Genomic DNA, 14,118 nt, shown 5'->3' on the forward strand with positions numbered 1-14,118 from the left:
ATAGCATTAGGAGATATACCTAATGCTAAATGACAAGTTAATGGGTGCAGCACACCAACATGGCACATGTATACATATGTAACAAACCTGCACGATGTGCACATGTACCCTAAAACTTAAAGTATAATAATAATAAAATTTTTTTTAAAACCTAGGAATTAGATCATAACACTTTTATGCTTCAAATGCTCTTAGGATTTTCTTCTGCAGTTGTAATAAGATAAAAGTTTCATGCCTCAGCTCTCTCACACCCACACATCTCCCTCTTTTTGAAGACGTGGAAGCTCTGTGAATGGAACAGAAAACAGAATCTTCCTCAACTTACTGTGTTCATTGAGTAAACCAACCATTCTGATAATACAGTCGTGTTCAAGAATTCAGCGTTGCTTGGACTTTTCTAAAAACTTTGGTTACACTAGTAGGATCTTCATCTTTACATTTTTATTTGATGTTGATGCTCTAATATATATATATTTCACAATTATTTGAGCTTATTTATATTCTTTCCATTTATCCTAGCAAAGGCTGATTATAATAGAAAACATTTCTTCGGCATTTACTATATGATATTCAATCTTCAGAACCATTGTTTTAGGGAGGTGTGATTATTATTATCTTAATTTTGTAGATGAGGTGATTTAGGTGCGTGCCTAGGTTCCTATAAAGGTAGTAAGTGGAATGGAAGGCATTCAGTTCTCAGAGCTGAGTTCTTGCCTACTGTGCTCCAGTGGTTACTTGCTCTTCATTCATTCATTTCTCTAAAAGAAAGTGAAAGGAAATGAGATTCAGAGAACAAAAGCAAGTTTCTCTTAGAATATTTTCAAGGTTAAATTTTCCTGAGACGTTAAGAGCTGAGGTGACTGAAAATATATTTTCCTGAGTAAACATGTTTGTTTGAAATCATAATCCCATTTAAACTTATTCTAGTATTCTGCTTTACCCCTTGTATTTATATAAAGACACTCAGAGGAATTAATTCCTTTTTTTTTTCTAATTACAAAACCCTGTCAATGTAGATCCTGTATGTACTTCCTTAATCCATGCTACATGCATTTTTCTTGGGTGGCATATTAGCATTGACAAAATTTGTGTATGCCCTTTTAAATTGACTAAATTTGATCCTTCTAATCACAATGGATCTAAAATTCTAGAAATCCAAGAGGGAGTCTGATCAGAGAGTTGTCTAAGAAAGGATAAACTATATACCACTTACATAACTTTCAGTCTTCTGCATGAAGATGTCACCTGTGTCCTGGCCCCAGAGCCGGTGTACCGTCCTCAGTGATTGGGGCCATAGAAGGCATTGGTCATCAGCCTAAGGTCAAGTGTCTGTAGCCTCATCACACAATGTCAGAGTGTATTCTTCAGCTTTCAGTTAAACATCCTATCAGTTCATAGAGAAGTACAATCACAACTTATAAGAAATACAAAGCAATGTATGTCACCCTCATGTTTTTCTGATCATGTACAAAGTCAGTAAGCTGATAGGAATTTCACTAAAGTGACTAATCAATGACTCACTTATTAAACACATAAACCTGTCCCTATGTCATACAAAAGATGTTGTCTTTTCTGCGTAAGAACCACAAATTATTATTCTATCTCATTGATTTTGAAGTCCACATGTATGCATATTTATCATCTTGGAAATTGTTTTTAAAATATGATCACAACAGAATCATTCATCTAATGTTTTCTTCTTACAATGGTACCTTGACATCCTCTCTTGACGGGGTGACGTCTGTTTTTACCCCCTTGGAGCTTGGGTAGAACTTCATTACTGCCATGACCAGTAGATTATATCAGAAGTGATACTTTGTGACTTTTGAGTCTGTATCGTAGAAGTGCCATGCAATTCCAAATTGTTCTTTATGGAACCTGCCACATGCTGTGAGGAAGTCCATGCTGTGTGACAGAGATAGAACATTCATTTTAAAAATGATTGGATACAAAATTGTCTCTAAGCAATATTCAATAACTGAGTTTGTTTCAGTGACCCAATTGCTACCTATATCATATATTATATTTCTACACATGCATGGCTACATAGCTAAAGATTTATGGATTATTCCTTTCTACCTTGCATAGTGATGTTTCTGATGCCTTAGCTCTTCTAGTACTTACAATAGCACTTTGAGGATTTTTTGCATTTATGTTCACTTTTCAAAGGTAGAAATAAAATCTTAATGTGATTGACTTTCCCTAAGACATGCACATCATAGGGAACAGCATAAGACAAAGAAAGGAAAGAGACAGACAGAGAGAGAGACAGAGAGAGAGAAATGAGTGAATGACCTTACTCATGAGAACAATATAAAATACCTAGGATCAAATAGCAAGAAATGCACAGGATTCAGTTGAAGACGAATGATCAAACTTTGATGCAGAATATGCACTAAAATGTATATACATGTAAATTTCTGCACATGAAAATGCCATATTCAAATAGGACTAATTTTCCAGCTGTTCTGGTGAAAATTGCACAACAGTCCCCTCTTCATGTCTGATTTTGGCTTTGCTCATTCACAAACTCTATTATTTTTCTATTTGTCATTCCAATTCCACAGTTTTGTTTACATTTATTGTTTATTGTCATCTCTTCTTTCATTCTCCCCATCCTTTGGTATTAATTTCCTCTCTGCTTCTTTATTGTAATTTTGTTGGGACATTGGGAAAGAGCAGAAATCAGTCCATGTGTTCAATACACTGTGCATTCCAATACCCTTAGTATGGAGACAAATTCCTTATCACAGTTTATAACAGGTTCTAAAGATGATATTTTTGTTTATGCCTCTTTCTATATAAGTGTGTTCAGGTGACTTTACAAGGCGGACTGCTATTACCTGTGTTCCTAATTTTATCAGAAGAATATGCTGCTGTCTTTTCTTCCCTGGCTGCATTAAATGTAACATGACAATGACTTGATAATCACACGGTTATTTTTTACAACGTTATTGAGTAAACATCTAGAAACAATTTTAAATGTTGAATACATTTTTATACTCTAATACTCTAACAAATGTAATTTTTTAAAAACAAATGTACATTGTTTCAAGTCTATTACTTATCCATCTTTGGAACTGCCAAAGCAAATCTCTCCATATTATAAAAAAAAACTTTTGTGACTTCTAGTAAACAGACATAGAAACAGAAGTTTATGATATGATACATAAAAGAGTTTGTATTTATCTTACATTTTTACGAACTTTATTTTTTAGCTAAACTTTTGTCTATATTTGCATATTCTTGATTGAAACATGCCTTTGTACATTTTTATTGAGCAATTAAAGGCTTTTTTAACTAGTCAACCTAACAACATTGACATATGGCTTTTCTCAGATTGGAATGATCTACAAAGCTTCTGAAGCTTGAACTTTGGGGTCCTTCATGTGCACAGGCCCTTTCCAAGACCCTGTTTAGAGTGAATAGAATACAGACATTTAGAAGGTTCATGAACTAGCAGTGGTCTTCTTTATGCCCACTCCTTTACTCAAGCCTTTATGTATTTTTCTGTCTTCCACTGACCCATGGGGATCATAAGATTTCAAGACCTTCTCCTCCCTAAAACAAACTCCAATCATTTGAGGGATATCTGAATTTTTTCTGAAAAGAAGACTGGGGAATGCCTATAGAAACAAATTTCTAAATAATCTGATTCTTATGCCTACAAATAATGGCTAACTTCCTGCACTGCTGTAAATGTACTGTGGGACTGCAGATTATACATGGAGGTATCTAAAGAGTGTACTGTAGTGGTGACTGAAGGGCCTATTGAAACGACGTATGGCTATAGATTCTTGCTCTTCCACTAGTTTTTCCCTTGAAGAACATACTCCCTGCAGAATGGCACCTTCCCTTAGTATTTGTAGTGTTTCTACCTTTAAGCATGGAAGGAATGGTCAATGTTAGCAATGCTGTCTTTCCTCTACAACTTACGGCGGGGTAAGGACAATTCTCATGTTTGACTATAAAAGCAAGCGCAGCTTCATGGCCCTAATCCATTTGGGCATTTCTGCTAGTATCCTGGATCCATCAGTCTCCACACCGGTGTTTCCAGAGATGGTGCTGACTGTGGCAATTACCAACTCATGGATGTTCTTTGATTTTTAATAGGAAGAGTCATTTCCCCAGAGGTTTTCTCTGTAAATGAAGACATTCCTTGCCTGATTTCTAGGGCATACCACTGTTGTTTATTCCGAAGAGTCCATGACTGGAACACCATGTAAGGCCATAGATTTTTGTATTCTATCTTTGTTCCGGCTCTTTGGTTTTCCTTGGGAGGGATTCTACGACAGACTTACTAAGTGAGACTCTGCAACTCTGCCCCCATTTTGTACCCTTCTCCCCCAGGCATCTTGTTCACTTAGCTGAGTACACTCTTGGGGAGAAGAGAGAATATGGTGGTAGCTCATGAGGACACATCCAGTTTTCATTCACAGCCTACGACTCAACTGAATAAACTCCTGAACTTTAAGTCTCCCTAAATGTGTGCAACAGCTTTGGGGGATCTTTAACGCTTTACCTCCTGCTATCTTTGGAATGGAGGAAAAACTAAAAGTGTTACATGGGAAGTTTGTTTCAATTCTACCATCTGGTACTCAGTTTACAACCATTTCCCAATCCTGCTTCTTAATGAGCTATATAAAAGGAGAAGATTTATTGACCATTTGTCATACATTTTGGTCAACATGTCAGCTATTGATATGTATTTTTTACATTATTAACTGAAGAAAAATGGATGCCTTTTACAAACTGTTTATAAGATTACAAAACAGAAATACATCCAAAGGAACCAAATTAGGGTTGTACTGTGGAAGCCTAATGATTTTCTCACATAAATGCCCTGTTTGGTAAGAGAAATGAGCAGGAGCAAGGTCGTGGTGAAGGACTCTGCTGAAGCTTTCCCAGTGATTCGTCTACTAAAGCTTTGGCCTTCTGAAAATATTCTCAGAATAAGCAGTTATTGTCATTCTCCAGAAAGTCAACCAGCAAAATGACTTCAGCTCTCCAATAAACTCTTGCCATGATCTTTCTGCTCTCCTCATCCACCTTTGTTTTGACTGGACTTTTCCACCTCCTGGTAGCCATTCCTTTGATTGTATTTGTTTTCTGGGTGTTACTGGTAAAGTCACGTGTTGTCTCCTGTTATAACTCATTGAAGATGTGCTTACGGTCTTCATTGCTGATATTTAAAATTTTTAGGGAAAGTTCTGCTCGTCTCTGTACTTGATCTTGGTGACACAGGTTGGGCATCCATTAAGTGAAAAGTTTACTAAACTTTGATCATTCAGTTAGAATCATGTAAACTGAACCAACTGAGAAGTCTGCAGTGTTGTCTATTGTGTGTGGTGCTAATTGTCACACATCTTCTCTTAAGGTATAAAGAAGATGAATGTATACCTTGCAATATGACATGGTTCATCTGTCACTGTAGGCTTTAGGTTCAGCATTGTCTCATTCCTTCTTGAAATGAGGAACTCCTCATTGAATTTGTGAACTGCTGACTTCTTCAACCAATGTCAATTTACCATGTGGCAAGTAGGACAACTTTTTGGACACCGTCAGTGATTTCATCTTCTTCCACCCAAGCTTCACCATAAATTTGATGTTTGTACTCTAATTTTAGAAGAATTCATGTTGCTCTTCTAGGGACTCTTTTGAAACTGCTATCTTATTTTTCTTGAAGCCTCAAACTAGCTCCTGTTGAGACTTGTTATAGCAAGATATTCTAATTTCATTTGGTGCCAAAAGATTTGGAATCCATTCATGGTATTTCTTTCTTTTTTTTTTTTTTTTGAGATGGAGTATTTCTTAATAGAATGTACATTCTTCGTCAGCATTTTAACAACCCACTCCATATAGGAAGGCATCCTAACACAAGAAGGTCTACTAGAGGTAATTTAGACTTTTCCAGCTGACTAGGCCGATTGGTTTCTTGTTTTTCTTTAAGCATAAATAGGAATGTTTTCTGAAGATGGGATATAATACCTGTGGCCAAATATTCTCCAGCTACATGGAACGTGTAACATTTGTAACTGAGATTCACATGCTTCAAGAGAGACACAGAGTGCTTGGGCCCAGCGGCTATTCTGATGTTATTGAATGATTTTCTCTGATTTCACCAAACATTATTTGGAAAGAGAAGGTGGTTATGAGCAGTCTGGCCTAGGTAGCTTATGGTGGCTTGTCAGGTAGGGAAGAAATGCAAGAGAGAAGCAGCAGAGGGGAGTGCCAGGCAGATGTGCCTACTTGTGGGAGTCACTGGGGAAGCTGCAGTCCCAGTTAGTGGCAGGCTACTTCTCATCTGCTGAGTACAGGAAGACAAGAGGTGATACTTCCAAATATCACTCAGCTCATGCCCTATTCCTGACCTTCCCGTATGTCAGAAATGCATGAAAGAGATTAGCATATCAGGAAGGAGTAAATATCAGGTATCAAGCTACCAGAGACAACCAAAACAGAGGTTACCAAAGAACTGAAGGAGACAGTGTCACTTAGGATGAGGTCAAAACAAGGTGCAGGACTGCAGCAGGAGCTTAGGCACTTGTCCATGAGTCAAGAACCTCAGCAATCCACTTGCCATTTAAAATAAATATAAACTTACTATGTGCCAAGCAGGACTCTTGATTTCTACCTCCTAAAACCTGCTCTCCCCTGGCTTTCTTCATTATGGCTGTCAAAAAAAATATCACAGACTAACTATTCTTCAACAACAGAAATTCCTTTTCAGCACTTCTGGATGCTCAAGTTCCACGATGAAGGTGTCAGCATGTTCAGTTCTTCTGGGCCCTGCCTGCTTGCCATCTACATATCTGCCTTCTTGCTGTGTTTCCCATGGGACTGCTTCTATACATACATAATTCTTGTGTCTCTCCGTGTGCAAATTTCTAGTTCTTATAAGGAATTTCCACTTCTTATAAGGAGAGCAATCTTATTAGATTTAGTTCCACTGAAACTCACCATTTTAGCTTGATCACCTCTTCTTAGGGCTGTTTTCTAAACAACCTTATTCTAAGGAACAAGAGGTTGGCTGTGGAGTTTTGTATACCTATGCCTATCATATTTCACTAAATATTTGATTATATAGATATCATTTCTTTGGAACTCTGAGCTGTGTGAAGACAACACAAACCTGGCCAATCATGGCTGACAAAAGGTTGGCCCTCAGCCTGGTCAGACCCACACAGATTGTCTAATATTCTCTGGCTCTGGCTCTAGTCAGAAAAGTCTTGGTGTTGTAGAATACAGGTGTCTTCATGAATTCTATCATTAATACTCATGGGGAGGTTAAAACAAAGTTGGCCATGAAACCTACCAAGGGGTTCAAGAAATGAACAGAATGAATACACAGTTCTTGAATGAGACACCCTATTTCATATCGTCAAAATTTTTTCCTTGCTGTACCGCTTTGTTAGAATGTTTGATCAGATTTAGTTTGGGATTTACATATTTTAGGAATTTTTTTTTATATACAGACTCTTGCTCTGTCACCCAGGCTGGAGTGTGGTGTCATGATCCTGGCTTACAGCATCCTTGAACTCCTGTGCTCAGGGGATTCCCCCGGCTTCAGCCTCTTAAGTTGCTTGAATTACAGGTTCATGACACTGACCATGCCCATTTATTTTTTTTAATTTATTTATTTATTTACTTTTGAAGAGATGGAGCCTCACTTTGTTGCTCAGGCTGGTCTTGAACTTGTGGCCTCAAGGGATCCTCCCACCTCACTCTTCCAAAGTCCTTGGATAACAGGCATGAGTCACCATGTTCAGTCATCTAGGAAAAAATTTTAATCACTCCCACTTATAATGAGTGGCCACAATTATATATTCCAATAAGATAGTCTGGTACCCACATAAAAGCCTCAAGCATATTGCATTGATCTATTTCTTAGTACCTGTGCTATCTCTTTCCTAGATTGCTCTTCCACACAGAAATTTTTTTCATTTTTGCAACATTCTGAAACTAATTTCTCCCGACTCTCTTTCTAAAATGTATTTGTAGACAGTTTGTGTTCTAAATAATCTTCCCTGTGTTTATTTTTCATCTTACATCTGGCATCTTTTTAAATAAAATTTGGTAAAATTTTTTAAATCTAGTCTTCTAGGTAAGCATCTATAATTCTTCTTACTCCTTTCTTTTCATTTTTGTTTTCAAAATTTAGATCAACATAATGTGTTTCCAAGGTCTTTTTACTGAGTTTGTGTTAGTAGCTCTCTTTTCATCTGCTGACTTTTCTGTTACATGAAGTAGTTCCTGCCCATCCTTCTACCCTTTTCATGGAAAGTTTAAGTGAGTCAGTATCAACAGCTGCCTCTTATCATCTCAGGCCTCGAATAAGTCTTGTACTGTCATTCAGTTTTTGCTCAGGGATAGTGATAACTTCAGGATGACCTTGTTAGAGGTATTGTGTGTGGGGTTGTGACTGGACATCCTAAAGACAGGCCACTTGATCAGTTGGATGAGAGGATCCTGTGTTGTACACATAAGAATCTGTTCCTACTCTTCCAGAAGGGTTTGAGAATACAAGGGGATTTCAAAAAGTTTGTGGAAGAACATAATTACAATATGAAAGTAGACAATATAAACTTTATTTCTTAACATTATCTCCATCACATTCAAGAAGTTTGGCAAGTAATGATACAAGAAATTTAGCCTATCTACAAAGAATTGAGGGCACTGGGAATTTCACCATATAAATGCAGTCTTTTCACATTATTAGCTGAAGAAAACAGAGTACACTTTAAAGATATTTTAATATTAGAAAAAAGAAGTTCAAAGATACTGCATCAGTATTGTAAGTTGGATGCCTAGTGATTTTCTTTTTTTTCTTTTCTGTTTTATTTTCATAGGTTGGGAAACAGGTGGTGTTTGGTTATGTATATAAGTTCTTGAGTGGTGATTTGCTAGATTTTGGTGCACCCATCACCCGGGCAGTATACACTGCACCCAATTTGTAGTTTTTTATCCCTCACCTCTTTCCGACTCTTTCCCCCTGAGTTCCCAAAGTCCATTGTGTCATTCTTATGCCTTTGCATCCTCATAGTTCAGCTCCCATTTATGAGTGAGAACATATGATGTTTGGTTTTCCAGTCCTAAGTTACTTCACTTAGAATGATAACATCGACTTATGAAAGATTGGGGAAAGTTAGGCAAAACTTTAGCAGATAAATGCTCAGAAAGGCTTTAGCAGAGTCCTTCTCCATCACAACAAAGCTCTTGCTCATTCCCCTCATGAAACAGGGGCAATTTGCCAGACTTTTTATGGAAATCACCAGGCATTCAATCTCATCCATTTATCTGCTAAAGATTTGGCTTTCTTCAAATTCCAAATTCTTTCATAAGTCGACGTTATCATACCTTGGCCCTCCCAAAAGTTATCAACCAAAATACCTTGGGCATCCAAACACACTGTTGGCATAATATTTGCTTTTGTCACATTTACTTAGACTAGACGACTTCCACCTCTTGGTAGCCATTGCGTTGATTGTGTTTTTGCCTTCGAGTGGCACTGGTAAAGCCACATTTGATCTCCTGTTACACTCTTCAAAGACATGCTTAGGATCTTTTCTTTTCTTTTCTTCTCCTTCCTACTTCTATAATTTTTCATTGAATGTTCTGTTCTCGTCTGTAGCTGACTTGGTTACAGCAGTTTTGGCCTTCATCAAGTGGATAGTTTGCTCAAGTTTAATTTCTCAATCAGAAAAAATTATGTAATCTGAACCAATTGATCTTGTTCTTGTGCTAGCTCTTGTTTCTGTTGTTAATTGTCAGGCCTTTCCAATTAGGCCAAAAGAAGATAAAATTTTTGCCCATAAGTTGATGTGTATGGTCTGCTGCTGCAAGTTTTACCTTCACCATCATCCTTCGATTCTTAAAGTGAATTATCCATTTTGTGAAGGGCTGATTTACTTGTGCACACATATGTCCTAATGCATCAGTGATGTCACCATCCCTCCACCCAAGCTTCACCATAAACTTGAATTTGTTTTTCCTACAATTTTAGTAGAATTTTTGCTGCTCTGATAGAGGCTGTTTTCAAACTGCTTTCTCAACCATGTTAGTGACTGAACAAGATCCTGTTCAGACATGTTGTAACAAGTTAGTACAAATGTATTTTGATACAAAAAATGATTATATCCACTCATAATTTTAAAAAGTCGTATGTATTTTCTACAAACAGTTTGAAAATCCCTTATATTATTGGAAGCCTTCCTCATACAATGAGGGTTGTTGCAGATTACTCTGCCATTGGCTGGTGATTAGACAGATTGTTGTTTTCCTCCCTCACCCCTTCAATATTAGGGATGTTTGCTAAAGAGGAAATATATTACCAGTTAGCAATTCTTCTTTGGCTATGCAATAATAAAACATGTGTAGTTTGGCTTTATGTGCTTTAGGGGTGGGCATAAAGTAGTTGCTTGTCCTAGCAGGTGCCCTAATGATATTGGGATGACTATCATTGGTTTCCACACACACTAATTGGACAGGAAAGTGGAGATGAATGGTCCTGCCTAGTGACTTATGGTAGACCTTTTAGTGGGAAAGGAAGATCTGAGGGAAGGAGCAGAGGGGAGTGCCTTGCAGACTTGCCTCATTGCATAGGTTGCTGTAGAAGTCATAGTCCTGGTGAAAGAAAGGCTCCCCCTTGGCTTGGTGAGTACAGGAGGACAGCAGGCATTGCCTTCAAATATCACTCCTCTCAGGCCCTTTCTCTGACATTGTCCAATGTCAGCAATGAGTGAAAGAGATTAGTTTATTAGGGAAGAATAAATATTAACTATGAAATCTCCACATACAAATAAAACAGAGATGACAGAGGAGCTGAAAGAGGCCCTGTCAGGGAGTAAGGATGGGGTCAAAGCAAGGAGCAGGCCTGCAGCAGGAGCTCAGGCACCTTTTGGTCAGTTGAAGCTCTCAGCAATCCACTTGCCTTCTAATATGGATGCAAACATAACATGTCCTAAATAAGATCCTTGATTTCTGCATCCTAAACTGCTCTCCCCTGATGTAGTTTGTTACCTCTGCCCTTAAAAAAAACAAAACACACTGTGTAATTTGAACAACAGAAATTGATTTTCTCACAGTTCTGGAGGCTCACATTCCATGATCAAGGTGTTAACAGGTTCAGTTCTTCTAAGATGTCTCTTCTTGGATTTGACTTGGCTAATTTAGTTTTTTGTCTTCAAACACCTTGATCATTTACTTTCTGAAAAACTTTCACAGTCTATAAGGTCTTTTTTCAAATTTTAGACTTATATATGTTAGTTCTGAAATTTCTATTTTATTATTTTCTATAGTTCCTTTTTCTGCCGAGAAGCTTTTTCCCATTTATTTTGAGAGTGTTCACGTTTACCTCAGAAAAGTTGGCTATAAGAGCTGCTTTAAAGTCTGATCATTTCCATATCAAAGTTGTTTCAAGGTTGTCATATCTTGATTATACCCTTCATTAACAGTTGGTCAATTGTTTACAGTTTGTAAAAGTATATTGAGTACTTTTCAATTTTATGCCTCACATAAGCATTTTTCTGTGTTTACAATACACAAAAAGTTCAACAAGGCAAGCTTTGGACATTGAAGGGTGGAGGCACTCAGGCTGCATCGTGATCCACCCACTGGCTCCACTGGCAGAAGAGTTAATCCCACTGACGTTATTCTGCTTGAAGCTTCGATGTGGATGATTCTCCTTGGCTCTTATGAGATAAGAGTATAAGTATTTCACATAATACACACTTATAAAATTAAAAACAACAGAAAAGTGTGCTGAATGGGTCCCAAGGGCCTTATCCACAATGTCTTCCTAACTTTTCATGTTTTGTACCCCATTTTCTCAAAGCTCAATTGAACTCAAGGACTTCTTTTTTCTTTTCCTATACAAGAACCACAGAGTTTAACATTTGCTTCTTAGAGGCTATCCCAGTAGCCAGGGAGCCCTGCTCTCTTCTGACTGGGGATTTACAGAATGCCGGAAAATGAGGCTGAGGTAGAAAGAGTGACTATACACCCCGCATGCTGGCTCATGACTATAATCCCACTACTTTTGGAGGCTGAGATTGGAGGATTCTTGAGGTCAGGAATTCAAGATCAGCCTGAACAATACAGCAAGATCTCCCCATGTATACAACAAAATGTACAAAATCAACCTTGCATGGTGATTGGCACCTGTAGTGCCATCTAATTCAGAGGGTGATCTGGAAGAATTGCTTGATCCCAGGAGTTCAAGACTGCAGTGAGCCATGATTGCACCACTGTACTCCAGCTTAAGTGAGAGAACAAGTCCCTGTCTCTAAAAAGAAATAATAATACTAATAATAACAATAATAATAATAAATGACTACTGCAACTGAAAAGCTTTTTTCCCCCCACCTTGGCTTCTAGCCCCAGGGTCTACCTCGTTTAAACGCAACTCCAGTGTCTATGGATTCAACAGACTTGCAGTCTCTTCCTTTCTTTCCCCTTATATGCCACTGTAGCTCTTTCCTGTATCCTCAGCACACCTTCCCCTACTCTGACAGAATCAAGTACAATGGTGAATTGAGCAAGTATAGGCAATAGAGCTATAAATACTTATGTTTCTACCCTCCTTGATATTTTTGCAAGATTTGGAGATGAGTATGTAGGGCCTTTAGTCCTTTTTGGGCCAGGTCATCTCAGGCCCAGCCCGAATCCTTAAAGGAACTGAGATCCGAGTAGAGGAAAAGAAGTGATAAGAGAGATGTGAACAAAGTGTCTTCATGCAAGTAAGTAAGACACATTTACTGTCTAATTCAAGCATTGTAGTCACAGCCTAAGACTCAACTGAATAAACACGTGAATTTTAAGTCTCCTCAAAGGTGTGCAACAGCTTTGGGGCATCTTTAACCCTTTACCTCCTGTTGTCTTTGGAATAGAGCAAAACCTAAAGTGTTACATGGGAAGTTTCCTTCAATTCTACCACCTGGTACTCAGTTTACAACCATTTCCCAATCCTACTTGTTAATGAGCTATATAAAAAGACACAAATTATTGACCACTTGTCATACATTTTGGTCAACATGCCAGCTATTGATATGTATTTTTTACATTATTAACTGAAGGAAAATGGATGCATTTTACAAATGTTATAAAATTACAAAACAAAAAGAAAATGAAAGAAACCAAATTAGGGTTGTAATGTGTCCAAAATTGTTTTCTTCCAGTTGGTTCTTGGTCTCGCTGACTTCAAGAATGAAGCTGCGGATGCTTGCAGTGAGTGTTACAGTTCTTGAAGATGATGTGTCCATAGTTTGTTCCTTCAGATGTTCAGATGTGTCTGGAGTTTCTTCCTTCCTGTGGGTTCTTGTTCTCACTGACTTCAGGGGTGAGGCCGCAGACCTTTGCAGTGAGTGTTACAGCTCTTAAAGCCGTGTCCAAAGTTGTTTTTTCCTCCTGGTGGGTTGATGGTCTCACTGACTTCAGGAATGAAGCTGCAGACCCTCTCGTGGGTGTTACAGCTCATAAAGGTAGTGCAGACCCAAAGAGTGAGCAGCAGCAAGATTTGTTGTGAAGGGCAAAAGAACAAAGCTTCCACAGCATGGAAGGGGACCCAAACAAGTTGCCACTGCTGGCTCGGTTGGCCAGCTTTTATTCCCTTATTCGGCCCTGCCCACATCCCGATGATTGGTATATTTTGCAGAGTGCTGATTGGTCCATTTTGCAGAGTGCTGATTTGTCCATTTTACAGGGTGCTGATTGGTGCGTTTGCAATCCTTTAGTTAGACACAGAGTGCTGATTGGTTCGTTTTTACAGAGTGCTGATTTGTGCATTCACAATCCTTTAGCTAGACAGAGAGCGCTGATTGGTGCATTTTTATAGAGTGCTGATTGGTGCATGTGCAATCCTTTAGCTAGACACAGAGGGCTCATGGGTGCATTGTTACAGAGTGTGGATTGGTGCATTTACAGTCCTTTAACTAGACCCAGAGCACTGATTGGTGCATTTACAATCATCTAGCTAGTCAGAAAAGTTCTCCAAGTCCACAGTGGACCCAGGAAATCCACCTGGCATCACTTCTCAGTAATGTGAAAGCCTAATGATTTTCCATGAGAACTCTCATATAATTGCCATGTTTGATAAGAGAAATGAGCAGGAGGAAGGTTGTG

Source organism: Pan troglodytes, chromosome 10, assembly GCF_028858775.2.
Source record: "Pan troglodytes isolate AG18354 chromosome 10, NHGRI_mPanTro3-v2.0_pri, whole genome shotgun sequence".
NCBI lineage: Eukaryota > Metazoa > Chordata > Mammalia > Primates > Hominidae > Pan > Pan troglodytes.